The 12,572-nt window shown below is 44.7% G+C and overlaps 1 long non-coding RNA gene across 1 annotated transcript; it reads left to right on the top strand.

Annotated features, from left to right (window-relative positions):
• The first annotated feature begins 8,028 nt into the window (after positions 1 to 8,028).
• LOC134163095 (uncharacterized) lies at positions 8,029 to 12,288 on the top strand. Its single transcript, XR_009964567.1, has 3 exons — positions 8,029 to 9,298; positions 9,972 to 10,119; positions 11,059 to 12,288. It is a non-coding gene; the product is annotated as an uncharacterized LOC134163095 (long non-coding RNA).
• Positions 12,289 to 12,572: the final 284 nt, after the last annotated feature.

The raw sequence follows: 12,572 nt of genomic DNA, 5'->3' as shown, positions 1-12,572 counted from the left end.
AGCAGAGCCACCCCTCACCAGAGAATCATCAGGGACAGGTAGGGATGGCTGTGGTCACAGCCACCTTCCTCTTGGACACCAGTGCCTTCGGAAGGAGTATATCTCAGATGGATTTGAGGGGACTGAACAGAGGTGTGCAAAGTTCCAGGGAGTAACAAAGACCCACTTGATTCTGCTGAGAAATCACCTGGAAAATGCTGCCACAGCCCAGCAGTATGGATTGTTAAATGAGGATTCAGAGAGATGAGCAGGTTAATGCTTAATGAGCAGGTTAATGGTTAATGAGACTATTAACCAAGTCTAGCAAAGAAATGCACAGCAAATACTGCCATGAGGGTAAAACATGTCCTAGCTCAGTTACTGGCGAATGCTGTCCTAGGGAGCACAGAGCTGTCCAGAGTGCTTCAAAACACTGCTTCTTCCGAATTTGATTGTTACAGTGAATTATAGCCAGGAGTGAAAAACACTCCCCCACCTCACACCTCAGTAACACAAACTGCCATGAACACAGCTGACTACAAGGCCAGCAGGAGCTTGCTGTCCTCTGTGCACAATATAGATCAAGTTCAGCATCTTCTGACCTGCTCACTGTGTCAGGTAGCTGCAAGACCATTTCTTCCCCTGTGCTATGGTCTTAATATGAGACCTCCATCCAGCTGAAAGGAAAACGGGGAAAGGAAGAAAACCAGAGGCAGAGGCAGGTGCCAACATTTCTACAGGAGTCAGGATTTTCTTGGGGGAGTGTCAGGGCAGAGACCACACGTAGATTTTCCAGACACCAAAGGCTGATATTGTCCAGGGGACTTAGATGAATTTGAAAACATCTGCTCAAATGCTTTCAAAACCATTTTAGGCACTATGTAACCTGCTACACAGCTAGGAAAACCTTTAAGAACTTTAAATATATATAAAAAAGATACATATATATATATATATGCACATACATATATATGCAGAAAACAAGAGATAGGCCAGCTCATCATAACAATGAAATGCAAGATTTTAACTTTTCCTCAGTGTGCTTCATTGTGGTTTTGTTTGGATGTCCTTGCACAGACATTGCTGCAACACCCTTGCAGCTATCCAGACTAAACATGATCCTTCGACATTACTAGCCTTTAGGGAAAGAAGGCTGCATGCTTGCTGCCACTTCTTCATCCTGGTGCCTCGATTCTCTAGAATAGTTTGTATTTAAAAGCCTGAATACATGCAAATGATCTTGTTTTCTTGTTGATCATGTAACTTACCTGTTTGCTATGAACCATGCTAGTAAAACAAACTTCAACACCGAAGAGAAAACAGCTTCCTTAGGTACATATATATGTGTGTGCATATATGTGTGTGTGTGTGTGTGTATATGTATCTTTTATATACATATTTAAGTTCCTAAAAGTTTTCCTAGCTGTATAGCAGCAGACAGTTTCCAAGGCATCTAAATGCCCTGGACAATATCCATACATGCAAATGATTGCTGTGGGAAACAAAGCTCTCAAAATCTTTGAGGTTTTGTGGTTTGGGTTTTTTTACTAGTTCTGCCTTGTGCTGCTCTTTGTGAGATAAGATCAATGCCTTGGATTAGAGGCAGATATTGCACATGCACACAGAAAAAAAGAAAAAAAAGAAAAGAAAGGAAATAAAGATAACATCAGTGGAATAAAGAAACAGAGTGTGCAATTCACATGAGCCACCTGAACAGAAAAACTCTCAGGTATTACTGAAGTGTCAATTTTGCAGACTCATCTGAAGTTTAGATGCAAGGAGCAACCAAATCGAGATGTAAATCTGAATTATATTATGGCAAGTGTCTGTGAAAGAGCAGCAAGGTCCAGGAGACCTTATGATGCCCATGGGTTCTCCTGCTGTGGATTGTATTGGACCTCAGCACCTTTCGGGTGCAAAGACAGAGTTACTGGACAAAATGATGATAACAGATCAAATTTACCATGCTGCCTGACAGAGGCTGTGTAAGAGGGGTCTGTGCTGGTAGAACAAAAACTGTTGATGACTGATGCTTGTGATGCCACTCCTTTCTATTGTTCCCTGAATTGTAGCAATTCTTGTTATAACATGAGAGGAGCACTTTTCTCTACATTCTGTCAGCATTACAGGTGTGGCTCCTACAGTGGAAACACACTCCCCAGTAGGACTGGCGATTGAAATGGCTTCACTGTGGATAAATAGGAACAGACCTTTCCATACCACAAAGATAGCATCTTAGGAATATAGTTCATACTCAGTAAACTTCAGATAATTTGTTTCAACTAATTTGTTAGCTAACTTAAAAAGCAAGATGCAGAGCCTTTTAGTTCTTTTTTTTAGTTCTTAGTTCTTAGTTTTTAATTCTTGTTTGGCCTCAGTCAGTAGTGACAAGCATCATGCATTTTATGTCTATTTGGGGTCACTTGGCATTTTCTATTCTATTGTTAGCACTAAACCATCTGTATCATGACATTCTTTTTCGTGACCCTCACATGCAAAGCTCTCAGTCTGCACTGGCACTAATGTTAAAATCACAGTGAAGCTATTACGAGCTATTCTCCTCAGTGTTGTTTTTCTGGTTAGGAAGTGCAGGTAGCCACAGCCCACTGTTTTGTGCCTAAGAAAAGGATGTCCTCATCCCTCACACCTCCTCACAACAAGATGGAACTTCTTTGATCTTGTGCTGATCTGGAATGTCATGCAATGCCCACAGTCTCCCTAAAACTCTTCTCTCGGAGCAGCCCTGCCTGGCAGCAATCTTCTCTAACACATGCCTTACTCACATGCCCCTCCTGAGCTGGAAGGTATATATGCGCTCACAGCCCAGAAAGCCAACTGTATCCTGGGCTGTATCAAAAGGAGCGTGACCAGCAGGCCGAAGGAGGTGATCCTGCCCCTTTACTCTGCTCTCGTGAGACCTCACTTGGAGTATTGTGTGCAGTTCTGGTGTCCTCAACATAAAAAGGACATGGAACTGTTGGAACAAGTCCAGAGGAGGGCCACGAGGATGATCAGGGGACTGGAGCACCTCCCATGTGAAGACAGGCTGAGAAAGTTGGGGCTGTTCAGCCTGGAGAAGAGAAGGCTGCGTGGAGACCTCATAGCAGCCTTCCAGTATCTGAAGGGGGGCCTGTAAGGACGCTGGGAAGGGACTCTTCACTAGGGACTGTAGTGACAGGACAAGGGGTAACAGGTTAAAACTTAGACAGGGGAAGTTTAGATTGGATATAAGGAGGAAATTCTTTCCTATTAAGGTGGTGAGACACTGGAATGGGTTGCCCAGGGAAGCTGTGAATGCTCCATCCCTGGTGGTGTTCAAGGCCAGGCTGGACAGAACCTTGGGTAACATAGTTTAGTGTGAGGTATCCCTGCCCATGGCAGAGGGGTTGGAACTTGATGATCTTAAGGTCCTTTCCCTAACTATTCTATGATTCCATGCACTGTATAACAGAGGGAAAGAGAAAGCAGAGTCTGAACACAGGAGCACTTAAGCAGAGTCTGAACACAGGAGCACTTAAAGTTTATTCCTACCTCTTCTCCTCTGCCCCTGCTTTTTCCTGTTCAGAGCAACGGCTGCTATCCCTGCACTTCCCAGCCAGCCACAATCTGACTATTCAAAAAGAAAATACAAGCCTACCTTAAACAGAAGCTCCCACGCAGACACACTGACACTGGATAGTCACAAGGCAGCAGCACTGGCAGCAAATGGGAGGAGAAATGAAATGACATATGAAGGCAAATGCTAGCTCAGCTCACATGGTCCAGTAAAATCATCCAGTAATCTAAGCGTATGCAGTTAGTGAGCACATCTGTCTGCAAGACAGCAGGGGCCAGACAATACAGCATCTCATCTGCTTTTGTCTTGTGGTGCTCTCAAGCTCCAGATGCAGAGCTTCTTATGCAGCAGGAACTTCACTGCTTGTCTGAATTTGTGGTAGTCTTTTAGCTATAAAGGTTTCAGGAGCAGAGACACTGCCTAGTCTGTAGCAGAGTGCATTTTGCCAGTCAGATATGCTACTGGTACTAAGCAGAGCACTCTACTACTTCCTTCTCCAATTAATTTCCAACAGGGACACGTACTCACCTCTGTGCAAACTACTCCTCATCAGCTGCTTAGGAGCAACAGCACGGCATTCTCTTCCCAGCTCATTTATCCTCCTACACAGAAAAAGCAAGACATAATTAAACATGTCCTAATAGATGACAGGCAGGCTGTGGTGGCAAAGCTGGTTTTCTTCTGTTAAATATGTCTGGATTTTATAGATGACACTGGTGTAGTCAAGGCACTGGGAGAAATCTGTTTTCTTGTTACAGATTAATGTATAGTAAAGTACAAATGTACACATGCAGCTATTATTTGCACTGGAGAGGTGTCCAAAGGTAGCTTACACTGGATTTTGCAAAGATATGGGTACTTGCCAACTTTATGAACATGAGCCCAAGGTGTTCCCCTCAGTTGCTGAAGTGTGGCAGTTGATGTCAGACCCATAGTGAGGTGCCAGGGCAGCGTCCCTGTAGCCTGGTTAGTCCCTGTGTGACCAAGGGCAGAAGTAACCTGCACTGCCAAGCAGAGCTTACCACAGCCTTGCCTGCTGGTACAGGTGACTGGCTATTCCAGAGAGTGGCTCTATGGATCACTCCTTTTATTTCTAATGGCTCCACTAATCATTTAGCATTATTGTGCTCTTTATTCTGGCAATATAACTTGTTGCTAGGTATGAAATGACATGAGAGTCATAGGGATCTCAGAAACACCCCCTGTCAGGAATAACTGAAATATACGCATGGTTATTATGCCATAAAGAAAAAAAAAAAAAAAAAAAGGCAGAAAGTCTTTAAATATGTAAAAAAAAAGGAAAGCCAGAAGCAAATCCTGGTGCAAATAGGAAGGGAGTAGCTGATTCTCCCTGTTCTCTGTGTGTAGGACAAGAACTAATCATCTTAGATAGCATCAGGAGAGGTGAAGATCAGAGTGAGGGAAGCTTTGTAGTGATAAACAGTTAAATGTGGATTAGATAGTCTGGAGAGGTTGGAATTTTCCTACTAACGGTTTTCAGAAGCAGGTTAGGTGTAGATTTTTCAGCAGTTTTGCAGGTCATACTGGTCTGGACCTGGTAATTTTCTAGGTCTTTTCCAGCTTTCTTTCCTATGATTGTCTATATTACAGTATCACCTAGCTTGGTTGCAGCTGGGTTGGGGATCCTATTACATTTAGAAACTATAACAAAAGTATTTTGACATCATTTAGAAGTATGCTTATCTCTGCTAATGACCATTAGCATTGCAGTTTGGGTAGGCTCAGGATAGTCCCAGACTACTCTAGAAGGAAAAATATTTGTATACTTTGATGATTCATCCTAAGCATAAAGAAAAATCATTTAATAAATAATAAATTTATAACTGTTTATCTATTGACAGGTATTTCACCTCTCATGTCTTTTCACGTCATTAGGCAAATTACCTTGATGCCTGTAACATCTCTTTGTTTAGTTTTCTTTCAGTGAATTATCAGTATCCTCTTTCAGAGGGCTGTGGTAGGTATGCTTCCTTTGTCCTTAGCATCTTCCTACCTGGGACAGATGTACTAGGTTTAGGTAGAACCAAGCCTGGACTTGGAAAATGTCTTTTTCCCACACCATCAAGTTGTAAGCAGGGGTGAGGTGCCACCTGGTTTGTGGGGCTCCAGTTTCTCCCAAAGGGCTTTTAGGATTGAAAGTATTCCCATCACACTGCACTCCAGGTCTGCTTGAGAGATAATGTTAGACATCCATGATTGTTAAAGCCTGCCAGGTTCTTAGAGAGTAATGGCAGACATATCTGGCAGACATAACGTGTAACAAGTGACAAATGCTGGCTGTCAAACTGGGAAAGAAATTGGCCAGTGCCATGCAGCTGCAGTTTTCTTCCCTGAAGAAATGCCACATTTTGTAGCCCAAAGAATGATGTTTTTCTTAAGGTTTGGACTTTCAGCTTCTGTTGCCTCATTTTCCCTTTGGAGCCAAGGTGTCCTCTTTGTATAACCAGCAGTCTAGACAAGCAATCTGTGTTGATGAGCCATCTGTCTCACACTGCATAAGCCCAAAACTTGTGCTTAAAATTGCCACTGTCTTACCATGAAGATAGTATATTATTTTTCCTTTTTTTTTGCTGATGTACAGACAACCAAAACAATTCTCAGTAAAAGCCTTGCACTCCACTCCCAGGTATTTCAAATTGCCAAGCACCTTCCTGTTTCCTCTTGCTTCGGGTGGAGGCTCATGCTTATGTTTTGGTCCCTTGTTCTACTGCTTATGCAAAAACATTTTATGGCTCTCTTACGGGAAGGGCAGTGGCTGCAATCACCACTTGCCATAGGGTCAGAGACAGACCCTGATGGCATTACTGAAGCTGGGACAATCTATTCTCCCCATACTGGGTCACTGGAAAGTTGTAAAGAGGATAGAAAACTACTGTCTTGCACAACATTGCATTCCTCCGCTCCTGCAGCCAGCCTCATCTTGTCTGGTCCCTTCCTGCTAAACTGCCTCTCCCAGTCCAGGTTTTTCTTGTTGGGCTCCTCAGTTACCATACATACCTTGGCAGCTGGTACCCTAGCATGGGTTTTCTGTCTCATGACAGGTTGTTCCACAGTGCTTTCAGGGACCTTCTTTTGCAGTGTACCTGGATCCTGCCTTGAACTGTAATTCCACTCTGAAGCCTCAAAATTCAAGCGCCTGTTTCTTCCAGTTTGGCTCAGTTTCTGTCTTTGGGGACTACTTACAGATTCTTGCCTGTTGTTCACAATGATGACACTGCTTGGCCTGAACCGCAAGCCTATATTAGGTTAGATTTTGCTGTACTCCTTTCCGTTTGCAAAGAATGTGCACAAAGGCCTCTTTTCCCTGCACCTACAGCAAGCAGAAGAAAACAGGCACTTTATTCCTAAGCCTCTGCTTGCTCAATGCTGTGTGAGCTGTGTTAAAGTAACTGGGCAAGTTCACGGGACAGGACTATTACTGGGTATACAGCAATGGTGTCCATCTCACAAGCCTCCATCAGGATAGCTGGAGGCTAGAAGGGTGTAAGGAAAAGTGCCACATTTGCTTTCCCTGCTCCTTTGCTCTTCCATAGGCATTAGCACCTGCAGGGGACACAACACTGGGCTGGGATGCTATGGCCTTCCTAAAGTTCCTGCTCCCTCTCAGAGGTTCACAGACAGCTGTTTTTCTCACTCTCAGATCCTTTTCATATACATGCCCATAGCTTAAGACAGCTGCAACCACTGCCTGCTCCAGGCTGTTGGTTGTCAGTGGATACTAAGGTTTCTCCAAGTCAGGTCTTGCTCAGGGCATTACTTCAAGTCAGTGTCTTGTACAGTGGCTTCTGTTGTTTCAGTGATGACTAAATAGCATGGGAGTTTAAGGTGCTCCTGGCGGTTAGCCTGAACAGACTATAGAGAGGCACATTGCAGACTCAGGTTTCTTACATATCTAGTTTGCCTTGTCCAGCATGAGGCCACCATGTTCTGTAATCAGCGCAGCAGTTCTTGTGTGACTTGGCTGTTATGTCTGAAAATAGTGGCTGAATTCATGTGCCTCTATTCAGACAGTCCCATCTCAAAAATTTCAGCCGGGCCATCTCATAGTGGAAGTGAGACTTTTTCCAGGGGCATTAACTGTGGGATCTCCAGAGTTATAGCCACATTAATCATGAATTCCCTGAGAAACTGCCCTACCCCATTAAATACACTGGCATATTTTTTAATAAGGTCACCTGCCTTGTGTCAGCTCAGATGGAGTAATTCCCACTTTCATTACCAGTTTGATCAATTTAATATCCAGCCTGCTCAGGGACCGAGCTCTAGTGATGCTGCTGTGTGTACAGCATGAAATTTGTGGTGTTTTACATCCTATTTGATCGGGTCTAAAAGCATACCATCTGCCAATGTGCCCCTGCTTTACCTTTCCCTAGTAAATGTGGGTTCTTGCTCTCTTCCTTCCACTCATCCTGCAGTTGCCAGACCCATGTGGAAAACTACGTACCCAGTTCGGAAGCTGTGGCTGAAGTTTCTGCTGGGTCCTGACTGCTTCCACAGGGACATCAGGAGGGTGGCCCTCTTCCTATTGGCTGCAGGGTCATAAGTATCACGTATTCCACCCTAGTTTCAGCTGCATAGACGCTGGGATTATGTATCAGTTCTTTATGGCAAACCTTGCTGGCCACCATGCTGTCCCTAAGCTGCCAGTCCTTGGCATTCACCAGCCAGCACCTCCTGTCCTGTGGTGACAAACTCCACTGTGGCAGCCGGACCTGCTTCACAGTGTGGGGTCAGCAGCTGTACTGGGGTTTGCAGAGTAACCTATGTGCTGCCCTGTCTACCAGCTTTGGCAAAAAGAAAACAGTCCTTTTTTCTCTCTTATGCAACCACTTAAGCCCAAGCAGTTGTTCTGGGGTTTGTGGTTTTTATTCATGACATTAGTAGCGGAAAATGACTGTCATTGCCTCCTTTGGCTTGGGCCTTGTTCCTTTGCAACCCATATGATTGAGAGAATTTCCCTCTGGGCAAGAAGAAATGGCAGCATGGCCAAGCCATGAAGAGCGGGTGGGCAATACAAACATTTCAAAGCCCAGACCATATTGATGTAAATATTGCAAGTTTTCTTGGGGAAAGAATGACCCTATATTTTTACAGATTATTTTACCAGTAGTCTTATGTACTGGTTACTTAATGCTTGAGGTTTGGGGGAGCATCCTGGCTAGCAGCACCTCAGAAAAAAGAAAACTGAATGACCAGGTGACTGCGACTGCATTACAGCAACCATCTGAGTAATATACTCAAATCTGCAATCTATAGAACAATGATAAAATTCTGCCTGCTAAAGCACAGAGAATTTACAGAACCCTAAATCCAAACACAGTCAGGATTTAGGGTTCACTGACATCCATTCTCTGAAGTGGGCTGTGTACCCTTCAGTTAGCACACCATCCCCTAGTTATGTTAAATAAATGTTCACTGCTTCTCCGCAGCATCCTGGCTAACAGCAAGAGGGTACTACACAGTGGTGCTGCACGCTATCAATATATTATATATTACACCCAGCCATTAGGTTGCTGCTCAAGTTTGGTCCAACCTGTCCAGCCGGGTATCGCGATTAAACCTATCAAGAGGGTCCCCGCTCCTACACGCGAGCCTCTCCGCTGTCATTTGTCCCCTGTGCCGCTGGATGGCAATGCCGGCTAAAGTATCGCCGTGCTTTCGCGGCCGGTACAGAGACCAGGCAGAGGAGGAGGAGGAAGACGGGAGGAGAAGCAGCCTTCTTCCTGCCGTCATGCAGAGTCTGTAGGAAACACGTCTCTCTGAGACGTCGCCCCCTTTGCTGTTATTTCCAACCTGACAGAAGATGCACGACTCACGGTGTGGGTGATTTCTCAGGACCCTTACCTTTGGAGAACCTCGAATCATGGAAAACTAGTATTTGGCGTCAAGGTTCTAAGCGTAGGAAGGGGTTGCAGGCAGGAGTGATTAAGAGTCATGCATTGGCACGGCTTGCTAGAAATTGCCCAATTTTTATACTCAAAAACTGCACTTAGACTTTGTAAAAACGACTTTGTAAGCATGGCATGGCTAGGCTCAATGACTATTCAGTGAACTCATTTGAATGTGCATAGACAGGGCTTGCTTGAACTGCTGCATCAAAGAGAAATGCTGAAATGAGTCATTTCTGAATCACGGCTTATTTTCTGTTGTTAGCTCATCTGGAATCCCATGGTGATCAAACGGCCTTTTACAATGTGTTAATACATCGCTACTCCATGTGTTTAGCAACAGCTCAGTTCCAATAAATCGTAGGTACTCACCCATTATAAAGAAGTAGTGTTTTCTGCTGTGTGTAAACTGGCTGGGGCAAACGTGGAGATGAAAACACATGTGAAATTTCATGCTGTTCCAAACACTGTTTTCCATGCTGCTTCCACTCTGATTTCATACATGTTTTCTGTCTCCTTGCTTGCAGGGCACAGTCCAGCCAGAAGAGATTGCCTGCAGGAGAGAGTGCTCTGGTCCTCCAGGAAGGGGGGAAAGCAGCCTGGCAGCAGCAGCCTTTTCCAAGCACAGGAACAGAAGGAAGGCAGAAAAAAAGCCACCCTCAACAGCAGTTTAAGGTAAGGCCCCTGTTTCCAAATTGGTGGCCATTCCTGTCCTACACCTTCAGCTCCATGGGCTATAGAGCTTGCATCAGACTATGATCAGACTCAAGAGCTGATCTGCTTAAATTTGAAGGGGAGGGTAATCCCCCCTTTCTTTTTTCTTTATGAACTGAATCAGTGGAGCAGGTCTGCAAAAAGTTGACAGGAGGCTGAGGTAGAGGGTGTGAATCCCTTAAGGCTGCTATTGTCATTGAACTGCTCGTGGTGTGAAACTACAGCCTGAGGTGCTGAGCTTCTCTCCAGAGCGACTGAGGCTCAGGAACCAATTCCCTTCTGCCAGCTCTTTTATAGGAGTGCACGGCTGGAGATGGAAACATCTTCAACCAGCACAGCAAGCTTCACTACAACCCGTCTGTCAGTGCCGTAAGCCCTGTCTGCTTCTATATGAGTTACATGGCCGTAAAGGCCAAAAACTCTCTGCCATCAGTTACTTAGGCTTCTTCTGTCACACATAATTGTAGCTCAAAGGTCCTGCATAATTACATTCATATTGGGCCTGATCCAGCCCCCAATAATAATCTTAATAATGCTGCTCTTAACCAGCCACATGAATCCCTTTCAATCCCCAACGCAGGCTCAGTCATGCTGTAATTCAGTAGAGGAGGCCATTCACTGTGGGGCTAATTTGGTTTAAAATGCAGACAGCCTATTTATGGGACAATTTTTTGTTCCTGCTCTAAATTCTTATGTTCAATCAACAGCCTGTAAACTGGGTCAAGCCAACACACGACCCATTAGCATAGGCAGTCGGGGCTTACAGCCCTTAAGAGCTGTATTTGTGCTGTGCTTCCTCACAAGTGTAATATATCCCCTGCTTAGCTAATGGGCCCGATTGTAAGGGAAAATTATAGAAACCCTTTTCCTGCACTGGAAATCAATTTCACACAATTGCAGGGTTGAGTTTGACCCCACGCTCACCCACTCAATTAGCAACCGCCTTTTGCAACCAACATTGGCCTTCCAAAATGAAGCAGCACCACTTCCCCTCTGTGCAGGAAGAGCACAAAATGGAGGTAAGAAAAAGAGCTTCATCATGTTGAGATGAAGACTATCCTCCCACCGTTTATGCTGCCAGGAGAGGGATTTCCAGGAACACAGGGAAAGGCTTTACTTCTGGGGAGGCTCCACATGAGCACAGGGCTATTAACAAAGCCCAGGTTCCTTAATAGGCCTAAAAGAAGATTAAGAAGCAGCTTATTCTCAAGTTTTGAAACACAACCCGCAATGTGCAAGACCAGGCAGGGGTTAAGACATGCCCATATCCATCAGGGAAGCAGGCTGCAAGGCAGATGTCTTAGGTCCTTACACAGGACAAGTTCCCTGATTTAAATACCTTTCTTTTTTCTCTAGGGTTATTTTTAAGCTTGCTGCCTGACTTCAACAGCGTTCCTTACCAAAAGCTTTGGTGGGGCAACCTGATACTGCATGAAGGGAGGGGAAGGGTTGAAACAGAACAAGAAAGGAACAAGGTGAGAAACGTTTTTTAGGACAGGTTCCCCGGGTGTGGGGAGCTGTGGCCTTAGGGGCCAGATTTACCTGGACAACAGAGGCTGTCCTGGAAGAGCTGGTGAAAGGAGTAATAAACACTCCAGGTGGGAAACAAAGGGAGGGCAACCACCCACCCATAAATATGGGCAGGGCAGACCTGCATCTACATTGCCTACAGCTGGGGCCATCTGTCTAGAGGCAGGGAAGGGTGTCAGGAGGGGAGGGCCTGCTCCAGGTTAGCAAGGTTAAGTGTGAAGCAGGTGATGCTGCCTCTGGGGCAAGTGATAGCCTGTCTGCATTTGCATGCCATATTTTTCCAGTGACACTTAGCACACAGAGTGTGTGTGTTTTCAGCATAGCTCCAAATAAACACCACGCCCCTCAGACATGCACATCTCTTACATGTTTTGAAATAAATGCCTGCAGCTGGAAGACAGGAAAGGGGAAAAAGACTTAGGAGATTCATTTCTGCATAGCCCATTTATAGCGGGACCTGTGACAGAGTAAATCTCAAAACTGAGGCTGGTTAGGTTTCCTTCCTCTCTGTCCAGCTGTCTCACCCTTAGGCAACTCGCTTAATTCCTTTGTGTCCCAGTTATCTTGCAGATACAGAATAAATAACACCATCTACCTCACAAAAAAATATTTACAGTTTGTCTCAGGATTTTCCTAAGTTTTTATACTGAACTTTCTCTGCTTCTGCCTTCACCTTAGAAGAACACAGAGGTTTATAGAGCAATCCTGATGGAGACATACAGATGTGTATTTCCCACAAGTACCATATTGCCTGTCCAATTTGTAAATCTGACTCCTTGAGTGCCTAAAATACTTGAAATGCTTTATTTTTGTTTCTTATTTTCAAGGTTATTTACAGCCTGCACCTCATGCGTACTGGGAGATACAGGGACTTAAAAAAAGAT

The sequence above is a fragment of the Pezoporus occidentalis genome, unplaced genomic scaffold (assembly GCF_034315485.1).
Source record: "Pezoporus occidentalis ecotype Australia unplaced genomic scaffold, CSIRO_AGI_Poc_V1 ctg2, whole genome shotgun sequence".
Lineage (NCBI taxonomy): Eukaryota > Metazoa > Chordata > Aves > Psittaciformes > Psittacidae > Pezoporus > Pezoporus occidentalis.
Note: the sequence above shows the minus strand (reverse complement) of the source record. Positions and strands in the feature narration are given on the sequence as shown.